The 19,142-nt window shown below is 43.6% G+C and overlaps 1 protein-coding gene across 3 annotated transcripts in view; it reads right to left on the reverse strand.

The window, feature by feature from the left end:
- Positions 1-19,142, reverse strand: part of LOC126183494 (beta-1,4-glucuronyltransferase 1) — a 305,160-nt gene that overhangs the window by 146,411 nt on the left and 139,607 nt on the right. The window contains exon 1 of one of the 3 annotated variants that reach the window (XM_049925527.1): positions 16,940-16,996. The exons of the other annotated variants lie outside the window; for them this stretch is intronic. The gene's annotated coding sequence lies outside the window, so the exon portion shown is untranslated. Of the gene's footprint in view, positions 1-16,939; positions 16,997-19,142 lie in introns of those variants that run through there. 3 annotated transcript variants of the gene reach the window in all.

Raw genomic sequence — 19,142 nt, forward strand, 5'->3', positions numbered from 1 at the left:
AAGTGCATTTCTTGAACAGCACGACAGAATGCAGAAAAGGAGGAAGCAAGACGTAATTCCGGTAGGTCACAGTAATATCCATTGAAATTCCACTGGATTATCGTGCAGCGAGAGTTAAAGTTAGACATGAAGTCATGTGGCTCAGTCAGTGGTCGTCACCGACGAGGTTGGGGTGACATCCATAAATAAGATGTCAGGCTCAGGTTGCGAGGGGGAGATAGTAGCTCTGGGGGTAGTGGGAGGGGGGGGGTGTCATGGGACTACTACTACTACTACTACTACTACTCAAATCGTGACCCAGTTGTAGGTTTCGGCCACAGAAACGACGGAGGGGGGGGGGGGGGTGAGGGGTCCTGGGGGGTAGCTCCATCACCGGCAGGTGCCGAAGAAGGGGGTGGGCACTATTTTGGCCGGGGAGGGGGAGCAGATCCTGGAGAGGGGGGCGTGGGACCTGCAGGCGAGGGGAGGGGACAAGCTGGCGTAAAGAAGAGGTAGGAGAGGAAACGGATGCAACAGAAGTGACACTGGACGGAGTGTATCATTTTTGGCTAGCCTCAGAGTAAGACGCGCGATCCAGGGGCTTGTACTCTTGTAATTTTTTTCCTCTCTGGTAAACTGGGCAATATGGCGAGTGTGGAGAGTAGCGGTCATGACAATTGACACCCACAGATGGCGGAACACAGGGGATTTCCTCATGGAGAAGGTGTCCAGTCACCACACAGAGGGTCTGCTGTACAGCAGGAAAACGTACGCCCAAAACACAATCACTGAAAGCACAACAAGGGTGATGGGACGTACGACTTCACGTCGAATCTGTAGCACTTAACGTTGACCTTCTCTGGAAGGTCATCTCCCTCGAAATCCAGAATGAAGGCGCTGGTATGGGTACGGTCGTCCTTACGATCCTTTAGCACACGTCAAACAAAAATTAATGCCATGTCGCTCCAGATTAGACAAAGGTTCCTAATCAGTTTGCAGGACGAGGCCCTATGAATATGGTCCAGGGGGGATGATTTTTCAGAGACTGTTGAGGTGTAATAGACACTGGGACACTGCCAAGAGCATCAGAAGCATGAACAGCTGCAGATTAGGCGGTAGGAGCAGCTCTGAACAACAGGGAGCCAACCACATCTTACCGAGACTCCACTTCACCAAACTTGTCCTCGATATTCTCCACAAAAAACAATGACTTTGTGGCAGTGAATATGTTACTGTCCGTCCTAGTACAGACGTGGTAGCGTGGAAGGTGTTTCATCCCAAGAGGGCAAGTCTAGCCGTCCTCGCAGAGTGCAGCCAGGGAAGGGGAGGCTGCCGAATCATATGAAGCAACATTCAATGACCCTTCGCCATTCGTACAGACGGCCGTTTGAGAACGGCGAAATGTTTGCAACTTGATACTCTTCTTGCACGAACCAACTGTCCTGATACCACCCCCTCCTACAAGCGCTCTTCCCATGGGCGCCTCACAGCCACATCAAGGTCCACCTGGCACGGCGGACGTTGCCGAAATTTCCGATGTTCTAGAAAGACGAGGAGGAAACAGCTCACGTATCGGTAGTGTGATCCCTGTGTTGTCATGGGGCTCAGCCAGATGGGTATGTAACAGCCCCACCACACAGAGTGGCTACAGGCACTGGTGATCCAGCGGGTGGAGGGGAGGAAGAAGAACAGGAAAAGGGGAGACGAACCCAAGCACTAGAACCTACGAATGGAGTTCTTCCGCAAACGCCTCACACTGAAAACAGAAAAATTTAGAAGTAGACGTCGTACCTCAAGTAGGGACCTAAACGCCAACAAGGATTCCAGAGAGTAGGCAGGAGAAACAAAATTGCAAGCAATATAGGTGGATAACGAGGTCGACATACATCAGAACACCGAGAGAGGGGGAGGAGGGGGCAGCAGGGAAGGAGCGAGGATAAGGCGGGAGGGGCATGATGAAGGAAATGCAGTCAGGGAAGGAAGAATGGGCTTCAATAGCTCGGGGCCCCATGTGCACCACGCACGAACTCCCGGAAGGACCGTGAGCCCCTTGGGGTGGCGGGGTGGGAGTGGGGGGGGGGGGGAGCCATTAATTGGAACTAAAATTTCCTTGTGAACGAGTACTGTAGATCTTTAGGTTGAAGCTGTCTCCCTCTCCTCATTGTTCAGACCACCCACATACACAGTATGTTTAGCGTGTGAGTTTAACAGCACTTAACTGATTAATTCATGCATGAATCCATTTACAATGCTGCACGTGACCACAGCGTACAAGCAGTACAGCAGGGAAGTTCTAGGTTTATTCGGTTTTCTGAAAGGGAACAAGACAACCCAGCAAAGCAAATATGGCACTTCAGCTTTAAATATTATCTGAAGGCCAAGCGGTGTGAGTGAACTATAGTTTCGTATTGCTCTTTCGTCCAAGAATATGACTTGGGTTTTTTGTGGGAGGGGGGGGGGGCACCAAACAGCGAGGTCATCAGTCCCATCGGATTGCGGAAGGATGGAGAAGGAAGTCGGCCGTGCCCTTTCAAATGATCCATCCCGGCATTTACCTGAAGCGATTTAGGGAAAACATGTTGAACGTACACCAGTATGGCCGGACGCGGGTTTGAACCGAATGCGAGCCCAGTGTGCTAACCATTGCACACCTCGCACGGTAAGAACTGACCAACACTGTATCAGCAACTTTTCACATTTTTGTATACAGTATGAACATCAGTTAGCTGGACGTATGCGAACTACGGTTCATTTATTTATTTACTTATTTATTTATTCATTCTTGTGGTCTTCGTTTGAAGATCACTTTTACTCTTCTCCCCTTGCTAGTCTATCCCGCTTATTATATGAAACCTTATTTTAATAGATAGTTTTTAGTGCTGAGCGTTAAGAAATCTTTTATCTCTGTCGTTGTTTGGAAACGACACAGTTATCATAAATCACAGAATACGACTTCTGCTATTAAGGTGGTATCTTCCCACTGTGATAAATGGGAAAGATATCCAGCAGACCCGTATCGTGACCATCGGCTACAAACTGAACTGCAGTCTTTATTCGTTATAACAGGCAGTCGTTTCAGCAGCAGTCCAGCAGCTGGGCGGTTACGATTTAAAGGCACTTCCTCGCAGAAAGCTCGCGTGCGTGTAATTGCTCTTATTAGACCTTACTGAAGATTTCAGCTCACACAAATTTTCCTGTAGGACCGTTAAGTGTCCCACAGAGAGGTTAGATCGCTGATGGCGGCGAAGATGTTTCTAACTTGCGTCACGGGTAAGCACTAAACGCGGGATATATTTACCCGAGAATTTCGAGTGTGTGTACACGATTGCGTAAGCGGCGCAGCTACCCGGGAATTAAGGCGATGCTCTTCCGCTTCAGCAAGCGTGCGCTTACGTACGAAAGAATTCGGAAGAGTCAGGAACTTTTTAACATTGTAGTACCCCAGCAAATCAAGTTTACGGGATGTACGCTACAAGTCTTTACTAATTTTCTGTCGTTCTCCGCCAGTTCCAGGGGGCTCATGTGGCGTATATCACAGGGCGAGGGGGTGCAGCACTAAGTTACTAGTCTCGTGCTGAGGAGGTCCTTTGTTTGCATCTCTGCCCAGTCATCCAGATTTAGTTTCGTCATGAATTACTTAAGATGAATACATGGATGATCATCTGGAAACGACACTGTCGATTTCCCTTGCTATCCTTCCCCAACCCTTTATCTCAAATGACGACGTAGAGGGGACGTTAAAACCTTATCATTCAGTAGATAGCTGCTTCTTTGTCTGAAAAGTTGTCTCAGTTGCATTACGCAGCATGTTGTTGTTTGGCAACTTTCTATGCTGCCGTACTTCATGATTTGTATGTAAATTACCACAGGGACTATGAATGAACGCGGCATCTTCTAACGGTCAACGGCGGTACCTAACGTTCAGGTGACCAAGTATACACGAAGCTTATATGAAGCTCACACATTTGTGTGTAATTCAGCCAGTCATGGATAACCCCATTCTACCCAACTGACAGAATAACTTCACAGAAACTTTAATTCGACAGTGACATCTGTTTAAGAACGTCCCTACCACTTCGGGCCAAATTTCTCATATGATATTAAATCTAAACGACCCCTACGTTCCTTCTGCCAGTTATGGAAAAGCAATCAGTCAGAAAAACGTTCACTGATTACCCCTGCGTGCTGTAATACCATAGTACTGCTTTACCAAGGCATGGATGATATTTTGTTTTAAAATTAGTATACTTTGCATACTTCATTTTTAATTCAAGAGAAAAGTTTTATCACATAGAAATACTCAGATTTCTCTGAGTAACTATCACGAAAAATCCTACAAAGCTTCCACAACTTGCAGGTCCTTACTGACCGAAGTGGGCTTTATTGTCCCAACGACGGCGAGGTCGTTACACAGCAAGAGCGAACTAAATGAAGGATGGTAAGGAAACTGGCCACATCCTTTTTAAAGGAACCATTCCTACATTTGCCGTACGCAGTTTGGAGAATAACATTAAACTAAATCTGGATGGCCGGACGGGGCTATAAACAACCGTCTTCCCAAAAGCGAGTCTCTCTTAACAGTGCGTCAGCTCGCCCGATCAGTACACTGAAGTTTTACGGCGAACAGTTTAAGCTACGCATATTATTAGATTAGACCTCTGAGGATCCTAAAACAAGTTCCACGACTAAACCAAAACAGTGGTTCTACTCGTTGCTAACACGGCCGACACAATTTCAGCCAGGAAGTCTGCAATGCAGTGCAGTCGACAACAAAAAGCCTAAGCTGCAGCCGCTTGCCGCTCTGTTTACGAGGCGACGTGCATAAACAATCCCGTCTGTGCAAAAATTCAGCCAACAGTAACTGCGAGGGACGCGATCAAAAAGTTATGGAGCAAGTGCAGGGCGCGTAAACGCCAAACCAAATGAACCGAAGGCTCCTACAGGCGTATAGCCCTGCCGCGTGTATCATGGCTGGCAGGCGTCTAAAATCGAGGTCACGCCTACTCTTTCAAGAGAGAACGTAGTGATTTTAACTACGTGAGAACGGACTGAAGTTGCAGTACCTGTGGATGTCATAATTACGATGCTCGCTCGCGGACACATTGGACCAAGAACATCCTCATATTGTGCTGTTGAATAGCTGCCGAAATATTCCCTGACGAAAATGGTTTACGCTGATATGAATTCAGATCATTTAACAGGATGTTTAAACTTCGAGACAAATACTGTGTGTGGACCGAGACGTGCACCGGATCCTTAGTTTTCACAGGCAGTGCTCTTACCGACTTGTCAATGGCAGTACACAAACACAGATTTATTCCTGCTTTCATCAGGTTCAGCCGTTCACTCCACCTCCCTCCTGAGAACTGCCGTCTTGAGTAGCTGTACAACTGAATATCATTTCCCCGCAACAAAATTAAATGTGAGATGTTACGGGTTGTAGGTAAGTATGACAATTTACGTGACGCGGAAACTTGAGCCTGTCGGCAGCTGATCTGATTGTACACTGCTTTTAGATAGCTGGAACATAGGTTTAAATCCAGTCCAGAATATACTCCGCTGTACGAAGAGAAAGTAATGCAATATTTTATGTACAGTCGCTTTAGTCTAGGTAAACAGAAGTAAGTTAAATGAGTATGTTGGTTACACTAGGATATTTCTGAGTGAATTATAAATCTAAGATCTCTGATCGAATAAATGTATTCATACAACTGCCAAATTGTCTTGCGTTTCGTGATGTACTTTGCTATTGTCTATATACATCAAATTTCGCGCTGTGCACTTTTAATTCCAGAAAGGAGAACAATTTGTAGATTTTAAGCTTTTCACTGCAACACTTTACTGGGCATTTCAGTATAAAACGGGAGCACGTTAAATTGTGATTCAATTATTCTTAAATGAAAAACATGGAGATATACCCAAAAAAATTGTGGTTGGAACGGTACGGTCATTAGTTCGTTTCTCAACTTCTCATTTCAACTGATATTCATAAATGCTACTGCAAATGACAGCGTATTTTGCAACTGATATATAGACATGTATATTCGTTTGGTAATCAGAGCTGATGACTAACAACCACGTCTGTAACACTAACAAGACTGTCTCATCTGAGGGTAACGTAGCGTCGTCGACGCAGGTGTAACCTCATGTCCCAGGAGGGTAGCACAAACGCTTCATGTTCGTATACTCATTATCTCCGTGACACCGAGTTAACGTAATCAGAGTTTACATTCTGGCTCGAAAAAGAGAGATTATAATCTGCATTAAAATTGATTGCTTTTCGTGACGTCGACAGTGGAGGTTATTATTGAAGGCTGTAAATGTTAGTCTAATTGAACGCAGTAGCTACGCGGGTAACTTCCTGTTCAGTTCCTTCCACTTCGTTTTTACACTTCGATCTTTTACTGACCGCAAAGTGGAGGAGATGCCGAGACAGTCGAAAGCATTAAACATCATAGCAACCAGAACAATGCACATGTCCAGTTTGATCGGCGTACTGCATCACTTTCTGCAAAGGCTACTGCCCCTCGATGCAAGAATATTACAAATCTGTTCACCAGAGGAACATCGTCGAACTTGTCTAACTATCGAGCAAATCAGAATTAGATGCTACACACTTGTGTATCTGAACTGTCACACTATATATTGTACGACTTATTTCTTCAGAATAGTTCATAATTCTGATCTCATGTACGTTCCAAGATGATATACATGGTGAAATTTAAAGTCAAGAATTTATTGAAATTATGCTCGTAATCTGTTGCATCTTCATACATCCAATATATTTACAAGTTTTAGCAGTCCCTTGCCTTTTAAATTCCCGTTTGGAGTAATGTTTAAAAATGCTTCACGAAACATCTTTTTTCAACGATTTCAATCTTTTACCAGTGAGTCTAACATTTCTTACCGTCCATAGACTTCTTGCGAGTCTAGCAGGTCTCATAGGTCTTCACCACCGTCAGGCCACCATTACCCCAGAACATTGGGACAGTAGAGCCGCATAACCATCTTTTATCCTCTTCCATTGACCTATCCCTGCACTTCAACAGATCTGTCTTTTTTACTTTCCTGTTACTGGTTTCATGTGTTCATCTAGAAGTCTTAGCGTAACGGCATAACATTAATAATGATCAATATTAAAATAACGACGTTATTTGACTGAATTAGAAGTTGTGATCCGGTAGTATCTGATACTCTGTTCTGTTTCCGAACACGATTTGTAGTTATTCAAATGTACAGAAACAGCTACTGCTAAGGGAAACAGACACCCAACGAGTCACAGATTAATGTAATCTTTCGCGCGGTTGGGGGCACATATTTCGATAGAAGCGTTTCCATAAAGTCACGATTCAGAGTTTTACTATATGACAGGAGAGAACTAATGGTTGAGCAGGCATTTCTGAGCAACAGGCAAAGGCACGAAGTTAGAGTCACCCCTGTTTTACCCTAACCTTCAAGCGAATAGTTTTCTCTGTACACAATGTCACGTTTCTGGGAAACTAGTACAATAGAACCCCTCTAATCCGTCATCTTCGGGACCGGGACCATGGTCGGACCGAAAAAAAGGTCCGATTATCCCAAAAATCTAATATTTATTGCAAAAAATATAGAAAGACATTTAGTAAAAAAAATTAGACTATTTAAGAACTAAAAGACGTCTACTGTAATAAAGATGTTTTTTACACAGTGTTAAACAATCTATTAACTAGAAAACGTCTACACACGCTATAATATGTATTGGTTTTAAAAGGAAAAACAACAAACAAGTTACAGTACTGTACTTAATAACGTATAAATTATATATACTGTAAACTAAAAAAATTTTATAGCACTGTATATAAAAAAGAAATTTTTTACAAAGAAATAAACTACTGTATGTATAAACTAAGAAATGATTATACTGTACGCATTGTTTTTACAGCAAAAACGAAAACAAATTACTTGGAAAAAGTTAGTATTACATTTTTGTTTAGCAGATGTTATTCTAGATTTAGCTGCAGTGTCCCTTTTTTTTCTCCACACAACGTCCATTGGAGCTGAAGTTGGATTCTGCTCGATTTATTGAAGGGCGATGTAAAAAGCGTTTTTGCATCCTTGTGTGAAATCCGCGAGACTCTACAGTAATAAGCACTGTAGAGAACACGAAATAAAGCAAACAACGACGTTTTCTAATCCCAACAAAGGATAAAACTGCACAATGACGTACAGTATAACAATATGCACATCGATAGTCACCGCAACAATGGCCCTACAGGCGTCCAGTCAGTGACAAGTCGGCATAGGCTCGCGAGCCTGAGCATGGTCGGACTAACCGGAGTGACGGACCATCCAAGGTCGGATTACAGGGGTTCTATTGTAACAATGACAGCAATGAGAACTATAATAATAAATTACTACTATTACCATTACTATTATTATTCAATATGATGTTTTGTAACAATTTAATTGTCTAGTGGATGATAAATAATAAATGCCGCGTGACTAGGGCCTCCCCTCAGGTAGACCGTTCGCCAGGTGCAAGTCTTTCGATTTAACGCCACTTCGGCGACTTGCGCGTCGATGGGGATGAAATTATGATGATCAGGACAACACAACACCTAGTCCCTGAGCGGAGAAAATCTCCAACCCAACCGGGAATCGAACCAGGGCTCTTAGAATTGACATTGTCGCGCTGTCCACTCAGCTACCAGGGACGGACAGGTGGAAGATTAGGGGATAAGGAAAAGAAGAAAACAGTGACAACAATGCTGTCATCTTATGGTTGTAAACTGACTTATCTAGCGTACACAGAATCCACGTTGGCAGTTTGAACCACCGTTTCGTCAGCCTTATGAATAAAGGAATATGAAACATTCCATCAACTTACATTCCGAGCATTGATTCGGCCTGGAAAGATGTGATAAATCAAATGACTGCTATCACGCGTCGATTGCATGCATGATTATCAATAAAATTCTTCAGAGCAATTGGCCGCACTGTCAATATGCAAAATTCGCCGATGTTTCGGCCACTTCTGCAAATGATGGGTCTCAATGTTTTGCTTAGAGTAAGCAAAACACCCTGTGGTATGCCATTTGCAACAGTGGCCGAAACGTCTCAGTATATTACAAAGGTACTGACAAGCAATGCCTTCGAAAATCTTTTTTTCTGTTCTCAATAGCGGTTGATGTGTTACATGTAACGTTTAATACTTGGTCGACTTTTCTGCTTCGTTGACGTAAGTTGCAACCCTCTGCCACAAGAAGACTCCGGATAGTAGCGTGTAACTTGGCCGTGTGCAACTTAACTATGTCTGTGCGCGAGGAACAGCGTGCTGTAACAGTGTTTCTAACCGCAGAAAACGTGCCTTCAACGGAATTCAAGTCGGAATGAAAGCTGTGTAGGTGGTGATTGTATCGACATCAGTAATGTGCGACTTAGGGTTGTTCGCGCTTATAATGGAGACGGTGGTGTTGACATAACTTGGCCCCATCCGATTTTCGTCTGTTTCAAAAATTTAAAGAAAACCTCTGAAGACTTCATTCTGATAGTGAGCAAGGTGAGATGAGTTTATGTCTCCGCCAACCAAGTAAAAAATTTTACAGACACATTATCAACCATGTAGTCTCTAGTTGGGAGAAATGTATTCGTCGCCAGGATTACTATGCTGCGAAATAAATATGTAGACACGAGGAAAGAGATGCAGAACGTCAATAACTTGTTTTGTTTAAAAAGATGTGTTTCACATAAAAATTTGGAAGACACTCTGAAGAATTTTATTGACAATGAGAACGGCCGCGGAAGCTTACGCTTGTATGAATAATTGATCAGCTGATAATTTGATGGACAAATTTCACTCTTAGAAGTAATTTTCCCGCTTATTCCGAACTGACCGACATGGTGCCAAAGAGAAGGACCAGCGGATGAAATGGTCGGTCAACTTACAGATTTATAAAAATAAATTCAGTAAAATTGTCACAAGATGGTGTGTCCCTTGAAAATGAAGATATGAGCCGTTAAGATCAACTTGATCGCAGACACGCGTGTGCAGTTTTCCCGAGTGTGCTGGTCCAGCACCACTGCGGAAGAACCAGCTTTAAACACCAGGGGGTCGGCCTCGCAAGTGTCAAACGCTGCAGGAGGGTGTCAGAACTACCTCCCTGGTCAGAACCACTTTTTTCCTGAGTAGTCACTCCAGGGTGGGGCCACATAGATGATAAAACCGAGAGCCCACTCTCTGAGCTTTCGCTCTAAAACAGCAGGTAGTCACAGTTGTCTGATTTCGGTGCATAGGGAAGGTTGACGTAGAAGTCAGCTACCATCAAATTTGTAAGATGTTCTGACTTCTAAGCAATGAAATCCACAAGTGTTCAGTAAATTTACGTCATGAATCTGGAACCATCAACAAGCGTGATACTGACGCGATTGCGTTAGCGACATGCAATCGCTTTGCGTCCTAAAAGCAGCTCATCGACTGTCCGTCAATGCAACTATGACGAGAAACGCACTCAGGCCCCCATTGCACATCTGTATTACTGTCAAGGTTCTTCATCTGCTTGCTTATTATTATTAATACCTTCTGATTGTCTCTTTCTCAATACTTATAGTTTTTTCCCTGAAGGCTGGAACGACGTCTTACCACTATGCTCTTGTGCATTTTATGTATTCTATTTCCGTAGACAGCTTTACTGTGCCAGTTGTATTCCATACTTGTGGATTCACGGCTTTTCTCACACTTCGAAGGCTGCCACGTGTTTTCCTCAACGTACTGAGTTTAACGCAGTTGCAACACCTTTGTTACTCGTCTGCAAGTCTTCCCCCGTCCGTAAATATTTCTCACACGTCACTAATGAAGCCTACTATAGGTTCTAGCTCCCGTGCTGAACGGTTAAGACGACATGCAGTTTTGCAGGTAAGTTTTGATTTATCTGTCAAATTACAGGAATGTGATCGTACACACCCCCGCCTTTTCATTTCATTCATCTCATCAGGAGTGGTAACGAATCAACGCTATAATCTGCACCATTCATTCAAGTATTCACTGTAATCGTGCGGAAAAAAGCCAATATGGCTGACCCGTTAAGTTTGTGCTTCCTTATGCGTCAGCCTGTGTCCCATAGCACTGTTTCCGGATATGCGAATCCCGAGCATTAGCTTGAAAATGTAATGAATGATGTTGCTGTAGGCTTGACAGAGCGTACAGTTAGGTTTGAGATGCGCGCAGCGGACCGTTAGCAGGCTGTGGCTGGCGACGCGCCAGCGGTCGCAGCTTCCGCGACCTCTGCAGGCGCAGAATGGGCCGGGGTCGCGCCCCGGCGGACACACACTGCCAGCGACGCTTCCGCTACTACAGACACGCAACGCGCAGCGCCTAGCGTAACTACTCGGCTACGACTTATATGCGGCACTGCGGAAGAGAAAATGCAAGCGAGCTCAGTTATGGTGCCCACGGAAATCCGAGTGTAGTTCTATTTCTCGCCTGTTTGCGGCGTCAGGATCTGCAGCGAAGGGAACTTCCTTTACCTGACCACCATTAAAGGTAAGTTCTTAGCAGTTACGTGTCGGACTGGAATTTTCTGAGTCAGGACCCTTGCCTTTCGCGTATAGTCCTCTGTGCATCAGAGTTACAGAAGTATGATGAATACTGAAGTTCTAATTGTCACACCAAAAAATAAAGTTGCGAAATTTGGTTTGTAGGGTCATACTACAGTCTTCGTACAGACCTCTGTATTCTAACAGGCCGCTAGATGAGCCAAAATAATATAGCGATGCCCTATCACAACAAAAGCACCCTAATATACTTTTCTGTTTATGAACGGGAACAACACCGCAACAGTCCACGCTGAGTTAATGTAAGTGACAATGCAGCATTGTATGGAAGCTGTTAGGTATGCATCTACCTCAAGCACCCGTATGGTGCGCGGTGGAGGGTACCTGTACCACTAATTATTTCCTTCATGTTCCACTCGCAAATAGAGGGGGAAGAACGACTGATTATACCTCCGTACGAGCCATAATCTCTCTAATCTTATTTTCGTGGTCCTTACGCAAAAACATACGTTGGCGGCAGTAGAATCCTTCAGCAGTCAGCCTCATATGCCGGTTCCCTCAATTTTCTCAATAGCGCTCCTCGGAAAGAACGTCGTCTTCCCTCTAGTGATCCCATTTGAGCTCACGAAGCCTCTCCATAATACTTGGCGAGATGTTTGAGCTTACCGGTAACAAATCTAGCAGCCCGCCTGAACCGCGTCGCTATCTTCCTTAAATCCAACATGGAGCGGATCTCCAACACGAACAGCACTCAATAGTGTGCCGCGCCAGTGTCCTATAAGCTGTCTTCTTTACAGATAGCCCACCCTTTCCCAAAATTCTCCCAATAAACCGACGTCTACCATTCACGTTCCCTACTAAAACCCTCACATGTCTAATTTGCGGTTTTCAGTGCAAATTTGTCTTTTCTTGTGACGCACTTGGGGTACAGTCTAAGGGTGCTTCCACTGGTATTAACAACTGGCCCAAAACTTGGGAACATCACTGGTTTATACTCTGCACTCTGATTAAGCATTCGTGGATTTCTGGCTACATGGATGGCAGAAAACTAGGTCGCGGTGAACGAAAAACGCTCTTACGTGAACTATGCAAATGACAAACCAGTAATTAATAAAACATTATGAAAATGGAAATAGGCTTCACATTGTGCCCACTTACCCAATACACATGAAGATATCCTAATAGACTCCAGGACGAAAGCGTCCATTTTTTTATGTCTACGCTACGCTTTGAGTACCAGTTTGCTACTGAATAGCTTGGGGCCACATGCTCGTCTGGTATGTACACACAAAGGCGTTGGGTGCCCCCTGGGGAGGTGGGGGTTGGGGGCAGCTGGATACTTATTGAATGGTGAACTTCTCGCTGACTAATTAAATTTAATTCGCTACTTAAGTCTATTTGCGTGTAACGCAAAGCAGTTATGAAACTTACAATAACTAAAGTTTTTCCCATTGGATTGGTCTGAAATGTTCACCGCTATTAACTGAAGAATCATGCGGAGGGGGCATGCAACGAAGAAATTTGAAGAACTTTGTGCAAGAAGGGGTAACTCACATTTTACAAATTTGACGTCGAACATAGACTGTGGTCCAAAGTGATTTGACCGAGTATGTTCGGTGCAAAATAGTGGTATCTCCAGTATTTATCCTTTTCTTCCCCAGAAGTGATACAGCAGGTAATATTTTGAAGCTTACAGGGGCTGGTGTATATTACGGGAAACGCGGAGTTATCCCTTTCCTGCACGGAGGTCTTCATTCATGTAAGGATCGAGACTCTTGGATACGTAACGTTAAGGAACAACCTTATGAGCTGTTTAAGTCTATATAGTTGTCAGGCGCATTTTATCTGGTGTTTGCAATTTCGCTTCCTGTAGCCTAAAGAAACACAGTTTCTTATATGTTTCATGCGACGTCCAGCGTCGACGGGAAGGGTCGTTTGTTTCCCATAACAAAATGATTTTTGAAGACTAGTTTTGCGTGTTCATTCTACAGAGCGGAGGCAAAATAGTTTCGTGTGATACTCATTTTTTAGGTTTGTAATAACAGGGACAGCAAAACGAGAGGAACAACCAGAACTGTAGCAGCTACTGTGCAACGCAACTGCATGCCGGTAGCAGTCCGTGCGGCTTAGGGTGGTGCTCTCGCTGCTGGAGTACTGGATGTTCTGCTCTACCGCTGTATAGAATAGGTACGTAAAATTCCGCTTTGAGTATTTTGTTCGTAACGAAAAACAAATCTACGATTTCCGCCGACACTGGACGTAGCATGAAGAACGTGACGAGCAGTCTTTGCTTAGGGGTAAATCCAGCTACACATAGCAAAAACTGAATTGCAACCATCTGCCGAAAAAGCAGATGAAATCTGTCTGATGACGTTTAGAAGAGACCCTGTGTATATACAGTGCGCGGGTGTGCTTAACTATTTCGCACTTGGTGTTAACGACACAACAGACTTACGGCCAAAATGGTGCTGCTCTAGTGAGTGGCGCAGAAAGCAACGAACTCGCCGGCCACGCAAAGGCTCGGGCGCGTGGCTTGGGTAATTTCGCTAGTGTGCCGCAACAACGTACTAAGCCAATTACGGCCGCTAAACAGAATGCAATTTATCGGCAATTCGCAAACGTCACACTACAGACCGCTAGCCACACGCAGCAGCTTTGGCCATGAGCCCACGGCCAATCACGCAGTTCGCTGTCCCGTCGAGTGAGGTGACAACCAGACGAGATTCATCAACGTGTCCTTTCACATTGCGGTCGCATTTTCAGTGGTCTTTCCGTTCTTAGTTCTCCCTACGCTTCCTTTTCTAATATAGCGCGAAGACCTACATGCAATGTAATTTTACAAGAATTCCAACCGATTTTTAAGACACTACACAAAACTTACTGCAGTATCTTAACTCTAAACGATATTGCGAAACAAAATTTAACGTTTTATAAACTCGAAACAATGTTCACGACGAACTGCAATGGTACTCCATGGATAGCCTTAACCATTTATTCTATGAGATACGTACGCATCTTAGGCAGCTGACACTCTTAGGAGCCGTCAATTAGTTCCTTCAGAAATTAACCGTAAGCATCGTATCTGGCTCATCTCAAAATGTAACCGATCCACCAACACGAATCAATACGTAATTGTACACATTATTCTGTAACATCGACCGAAAACGTGTGTACTCTGGTACGTGTAAGCTTCATGGCCCAACTACTTATTAGCGACTGATCTCCTAGAATACGCGACATTGTTTCCTAGGACGTTTGATAAATAATTCTGTCCCGTCTTCCTGCGAATATCCTTCCACAATAGTTGTTCCACGTAACGGAATTCAATCGATATCCATGGACTATCCTCCTTGTAGTCTGTTATTGGTTTACACCGTCTAAGTGTGTACTGGACGACGTTTGTCACCTGGAACGCGAAACTTTCATCTATATTTATCCATCTTATGGTTGCAGTAGTCGCTATTCTTGGCAGAAGTGAGACAAAATGAATTGACATCTTAATAATGATAACCATCTATTCTCTTTTCAAGAGCATTTTAGTTTCGCCAAAAGAAGCTGTGAGCGCAGTGTAATTAGCTCTTCAGTTGGTTATGCAAGAACTCTGCAAAATTCACAGGTATATCTGAAGTTTTAACGAAAGCCTACACATATTCTTCCGTAAATTTGTGTATTTTTCACCACAACTTCCTGAATTTAAATTACGAACGCACCAAAGCATAACATACACCCATTTCTGGCGTGTTGGCATCGCAATGATTGGCTTTGAAAAGCCACCTGAAGTCTCGCAGAAGCTTTGCTTCTGGATGTACACTGGTGGACGGGAAACACTTTTGAGCAGACAGTGGACAGCTGTACATTTCGTCGTCTTCACAATTCGTCAGCAACAAACGACGTGCGAGTTTCACTGACGAACTTTGTATGTATATTCTTAAGAGTTTCTATACTCAGATCACCTACCGGTGGCTACACTGATCTTACTCCCAGGAGCGAGAAAAGCTGTCTATTATTCGCTGGACGGTGTATTAAATCAACCTAAAAACTAAGTTACAATACTAAAATATTTACGACATATAATGATCCGACGATTTTCGCTGCTAGGTTTGGAATTTTCCGGAAGTAGTTGCAAATGAATTTGAATCGTGTGTATAAAACACCGTCTGATAGCCGCAACAACAACTCACGATTAACAGTACCTACCTAGCCGTTATTGGGTGCACCGTCTGGCAGTGGGACGCTTACGTTAGATTAAGCGATAGCCCTGAAAAGGTATAAAAACCTGCAAATACTTTTAGTTGAAATAAGAATGCTCAGCAGTATTAACTGATGCTAGTTTTTTCTATTTGCAGAGCCCAATTTAGTAATGGCTACCTTCAAACTACAACTTGAGAGAAGGTCTTCCAAGCCGTCATAGTATTTTGTTAGTTGTTATTCGCAAATGTTTTGGCACTACGACCGTGTTCATCAACCTAGCTATTAAACATTCTTTCTGTAAGGCATCCAATTTAATTGTTCAACTTTTCGTGTTTCCTGTTTTGACTTCTGTTGAAGAGTTTCGTTTGCGAGGCATCCTAAGACAAACGTCTTTCCCTTACCATTCCTAGCAGAACTTAACAGAATCTTCAGAATCATTCTTTAGGGAATTCAGTACGTTTCTGTAACTTATGATATAGGAGGTTCAGATCTTTCAGTAAGACGCCACAGAATTTCAGCATTAAAGACAGCGGCACAAAAAGTGGTGTAGTTTGTGTCAGGACCACAATTACGAAAGTTTGAGCTTCGACGCTTACTTCTGGCAATGAAATATGTATGAAAAATGCTAAGCTGCGCCGTGGTTCTATATGAGTCAGTTCTAAGTTCTAAGGAAGGTAAGGGTGTATCACCTCCAATATGACGACCATGCCCAGTAAAGCACTGTTGTGTTCAACCTTCCGGTTGGGCCGTTTCTACTTAATGCAAATTTTGCGTCACGAGTTTCACGTTTGGTCAGAACTAAAATACATAGCATAAACAGGAGCAAGAAATGTAACGGTTTCTCTATGTTCTTCTGTATGCAGCGGAGACACTATACCGAGCGAACAGATTCTGCTGTAACAGTTCATTCGCCGAAGTGTCGCCTCGTGGAGCTGTAGTAAACTGTCAAGCTAGAAAACGGCTTTTTAGAACACATTTATTATGGCAAAGTTACCATACGTACATCTCAAATAATACGTATGAAGTGGCGACGTGACTGTCTTTCACCAAGAAAGATTTAAAATTCATTATTACAGTAGGGTAACGCGTGCAAGAAAAGGCTTAGATGCCAAAATCAAGTCACTTTCGGAGCCAGATTAAAATTTATAGATTTTTAGAACAGGAAAGTGGTGCCATCACAGCATCTGCACTATGGTTTTTAAATTGAACAGTCAATCGACCAATGGTTGGAACAAATTACCTGTTCTTCGAGTCCACGGCCGTCCTGATGATGTACTTTCCACACTGTGCGCTAGGTGACAACTGCGGAAATCTTGATACGACACTCTCCTTCAGGCATAGCCTTGGCGTGACACCGTCGAATGATATTGAAGTGCGTCACGTAAAGGCAAACAAAGACCTTCCATGCGATGTGCGTGACTAGCGAAGAAATACATCCTCATGGACGCTTTTCATATTGTTTGATCCATTTACGACGTGTTAAATCGCGAAACACCTGCCGCAGCACAAAGCGCTGAGTGGCAAGGATATCTTCTGCAAGACGGTCACGTTAAAGCGTCAGCTCCCGCAGTGCCACGACACGAATAATGGCACCGTAGCATGTGACGCTGTACGCGCTTTTGCGCTGCGAACTTGGCCGCCCAACTTGCTGCCTCGTCTTTGCCGGATTGATGAAGTTTGTAACAACTTCCCATCGACAGGAAATTTAACAGGAGCAAGAACCCATCTTGCAAGCTGAAACGTTACGAACATAACGTGTTACTTCCCGTCTATAAAGTATGTGTGTAAGGGAAGGATCATCATGCAGTTTATGGTTTAGCGTCTCGTCGACGAGGTCATAATGTACTGCACGAGATTAGGTAGTACAAGAATAGTGAAGGAACTTGGTCTTATCCTTCTCAAAGGAATCGTTCCAGTATTTGTCGTATGCGATTTAGCATCAACACAGAAAACCTGAATTTTTATGACCAGATGGTCAGTTGAAAAAGCCAAGGAGCTGCTCCTCCCGGACACGACACTACACGTAATGGGCTAGAGCTCAACTATGGGAGACTCGGCTCCTCAGATTATATTAATCCTGTGAAGTTTATTTCCACGCTATCTATCAAAAACCTTGTGCTAATCCTCTGACGTTCATTGAAATGTCTTAATTTATGCTTTAACACGTATTAGCTTTCTCTGGCTTCATTCAGCTTACAGTACTTCCCATCCCTTAGGAAAACCATGAATTTATAACCCAGTGGGAATAAACTTGATAAATAGAAACCATCTAAGAGTCGGGAATCATTTGATATTAAATTAATGATATAGTTGATCATTATGATATAGTTTCTCACTAAGGTAACCCTTCATCTGACATCTACGGTTATGCGAATTAGAGAGGGCGTAGAAGATGCAAATAATTCATATATTAGGTTTCACAGTTTCCATCGACACGCCATTTACATTAGAATGTCTAATATCTACAGTCATTCCTGCAGAGTTAAACGAACTAACAGTGGCAGTCGACATTTAGCAGACTGCGTTCTACAAGAAATTTAGGTAAAAGTCATTCCTCAAATATTTTTAGAGAGTTGAGTCCTTACAGAACGGACTTGATTGATGTCCTTCCTTCTCTTTTGGTATCAGAGAATGAGGAATTCACACATGCGCTGCTGGTGTTTAAAACGCTCAGATTACGTGGGTGTTTCGAGGGGATGGTCAACCATGTCGACAAAGTATGAGTTCGTATTTGCTAGTGGCCTGACACCATTTTAGGCCTGTTATACACAGTCGGTGTAAGAAGCAGCAGCAGCAGCCGCCGCCGCCGCCGCCGCCGCCGCCAACAGGTTTCGTTAGTGAAGATTGTCTTATCTGCTATCGATATTTCGAAACGGTGGCGAATCAAAAACTGTTAAAACGACGCAATCGTCTGTATATAAGACTGCCTTATCTTTTGCGTATCTCAATAAGTATTTTTTGGAGTAGAGTTATTTTAAACGGTCATCACAATGAAATCAAGATAAGACATCGTCCATCAGCATGATTACATTTAGCAAATACGTACACTGAACTATCTCACAGTAGTCAGAGGCCCCGTATTCGTTAATGTAGCACGTACGCTAAAAGGGGAACCACTCGGAACAGTACTGTGACAAAGCAGTGCAGGAGTCCTACAAAATGTTTTTATTAAGAAGGGTTGACCAATGAGCACATGCCGTTACGCTGCATCTGATCATAGCTATGTACTAGCTGAAGGCCTCACCGCATATACGTCAACCTGTGAGTTATTGGTAGGTACTGTCTGTAACACTCTTCAGTTCAGACATTTAACTGTGAGACGTTGTGTAAATATCTCAATTTGACTCTTGTAATATGGCTCTAAGTATTTCTGGCTTCAACTCTCTCTGCTACAACCAATTTTCTCGTGCTCTACACACATTGACACTAATTCCCGTAAACAG

Source organism: Schistocerca cancellata, chromosome 4, assembly GCF_023864275.1.
Source record: "Schistocerca cancellata isolate TAMUIC-IGC-003103 chromosome 4, iqSchCanc2.1, whole genome shotgun sequence".
Classification (NCBI taxonomy): domain Eukaryota; kingdom Metazoa; phylum Arthropoda; class Insecta; order Orthoptera; family Acrididae; genus Schistocerca; species Schistocerca cancellata.